Consider the following 3,026-nt stretch of genomic DNA (forward strand, 5'->3'; position numbering starts at 1 on the left):
TCCATGTAGTGGAGAAGCAGGCCATTCAGCCCATTGAGTGGTTAGCACTGCTGCCTCACAGCACCAGGGACATGGGTTTGATTCCACATTTGGGAGACTGTGTGGAGTTTACACATTTTCCCCCTGTCTATATGGGTTTCTGCTGAGTGCGCCGGTTTCCTTCCACAATGCAAAGATGTGCAAGTGGATTGGCCATGCTAAATTACCCATAGTGTTCAGGGTTGCATAGGTTTGGTGGTTAGCCATGGGAAATGCAGGGTTACAGGGATAGGGTAGGGGCAAGGATCCAGGTGGAATGCTCTTCAGAGACTCTTTGGGCCAAATGACCTGTTTCCACACTGTAGGATTTCTGTGGAGTCCACACCTACCCTCCAAACAGTATCCCACCCAGACCCAAACCCCTGCCCCTAATCCTGAAACCCTGCATTTTCCTGAGGCTAATCCACCTAGCCTGCACATTCCTGAACACTATGGGGCAATTTAACATGGCCAATCCACCTAGCCTGCACATCCTTGGACTGTGGGAGGAAACCAGGGAAGACAAGCAGGAGGCTTGAAGAACAGAGGAAGCCAAGCAACAACAGGAGGTGGAGAAGTCAATGGTTCGGTTGTAAACCTTCTTCAGGATTGGAGACCCATGTAAAGTGAGCTGCAGATAAAGAGGTTGGAGATGGGGAAGGGTTTTGGTGGGAAGAAGTGTTCAGTGGTGAGGTAGTGACAGGTGAACACAGTTAGAGGGTACGACCTGATTGGTCGCTGGGAGAAATGAGTCCGGTTGGTAGCTGGAAGAAGGGTCAGTCAGAGGAATGGAAGAGATGGGGATGGACTGAAAAGAGAGTTTGATCATAATTAAAAGATTGAAATGCAAGAGGTCGCACTGAATCTACTAGTAGTTGGGGTTACATGCAGTTCTGCATTCTGTCCTCTGGATGGCAATTTAACAGTATTTATGCTGAAACAGCAATTCTCAGAAGCCTTGCAACAAGTTTAATTGTTGCTCGCCAGAATTTTGTGATAATGGTGACTGCATAACCGTTAACATCATCTTCATTACTCCTAAGAAATTTTCAGCATCTTCTGCAGCATGCTAATTGTTGGTGGAACATGAAAATGTTATTCTCTGCATAAGTTTGCTGTTGAAATTACAACAAACTACAAACAAGTCAAAATGTTGATTTTTGGATGATCCCTTAATTTGACTTAAAAATAAGCAGAAACATTATGCTTTGTTAATTATGTTTTAGCTGTTCAGATTTATATTAATGATAATGATGAAAGGTCCAAGTGTAAGGAATCCAAGTGTCATGATGATCCAAATGAGGTGGAAAAGTATGCTGTGAGAACACAAAGGAATATAGATAAACTAACTGAGTGGAAAGAAATTGGAAATAGAGTATATTTAGAAAATTCTTTGGTTATTCACTTTGATTTAAAGTATATAAATGTGAATGTTTTTAAATTGGTTAGAAACAATTAAAATACTAGTTCAGAACAATTTGGATGTGCCTGAACACAGAACGTTAGCATGTTTGATAAGGTATTTACTGTAGGGGTTTATAATATATGGGTAAGGAAGTCTCATGGCATTTGTATGGGAGTTTAGCAAGACTACATTTGGAGTAGAGTTTTATTATCCATACTCAAGGAAAAAAGGTGTCCTACAGGATGTGCGTGAAGCTTCAGTGATTAATTAGAGTCACAGACATACACAGCACGGAAACAAACCCTTTGGTCCAACTCTTCCATGCCGATCAGATATCTTAAATTAATTTAGTCCCATGGCCAGCATTTAGTCCATATCCCACTAAACCCTTCCTATTCATATACCCATCCAGATGCCTTTTAAATGCTGCAATTCTATCAGCCTCCACCACTTCCTCTGGCAGTTCATTCTATCCATGCACCACCTCTGTGTCAAAAGATTCCCCATAACTCCTTTTTAAATCTTTCCCCTCTCACCTTAAAATTATGCCCTCTAGTTTTGGACTCTCCTGGCCTGGGGAAAAAGACTTTGTCTATTTACCCGATCCGTGCTCCGCATTATTTTGTAAACCTCTATAAGGTCACTCCTCAGCCTCCAATGCTCCAGGGAAAATAGTCCCAGTCTATTTGGCCTCTTCCTAAATCTCAAACCCTCCAACCCTGGCGACATCCTTGTAAATCTTTTCTGAACCTTTTCAAGTTTCACCACATCTTTCCTATAGCAGGGAGACAAGAACTGAATGCAGTTTTCCAGAAGTAGCCTATGTATGTCCTGCACAGCCACAACATGACATCAGAACTCCTATACTCAATGCACTGACCAATAAAGGCGAGGATACCAAACACCTTCTTCACTATCCTATCTACCTGTAACTCCACTTTCAAGAAACTATGAACCTGCACTTCAAGGTCTTTGTTCAGCAACACTCCCCAGGGCCTTACCATTAAGTGTATAAATTCTACCCTGATATACCTTTCTGAAATGCAGCAGCTCATGTTTATCTAAATTGAACTCCATCTACCATTCCTCGGCCCATTGGCCCATCTGATCAAGATCTCTTTGTACTCTGTGGTAACCTTCTTTCCTCTTGATGTGGTCTCCTCTACATTGGGGAGACAGGACGTCAACTTGTGGAACATTTCAGGGAACCTCTCCGGGACACACACATTAAGCAACCCCATCGCCCTCTGGCTGAATATTTAACTCCCCTCCCCATTCCGCCACTCATGCAAGTCCTGGGCTTCCTCCATCGCCAAACGTTAGCCACCTGACGCCTGGAGGAAGAAAGCCTTATCTTCCACCTTGGAACCCTCCAACCACAGGGGATCAATGTGGATTTTACTAGTTTCCTCATTTCCCCTCTCCCCACCTTATCCCAGATCCAACCTTCCAACTTGGCATCACCGTCTTGAACTGTCCTACCTGTCCATCTGCCTTCCCATCTATCCACTCCACCCTTCTCTCTGACCTATCACCTTCACCCCCACCTTCATCTACCTATCACATTCCCAGCTATCTTCCCCCCAGCCCAGATTCCCCCCCT

The sequence above is a fragment of the Chiloscyllium plagiosum genome, chromosome 3 (assembly GCF_004010195.1).
Source record: "Chiloscyllium plagiosum isolate BGI_BamShark_2017 chromosome 3, ASM401019v2, whole genome shotgun sequence".
Taxonomy (NCBI): domain Eukaryota; kingdom Metazoa; phylum Chordata; class Chondrichthyes; order Orectolobiformes; family Hemiscylliidae; genus Chiloscyllium; species Chiloscyllium plagiosum.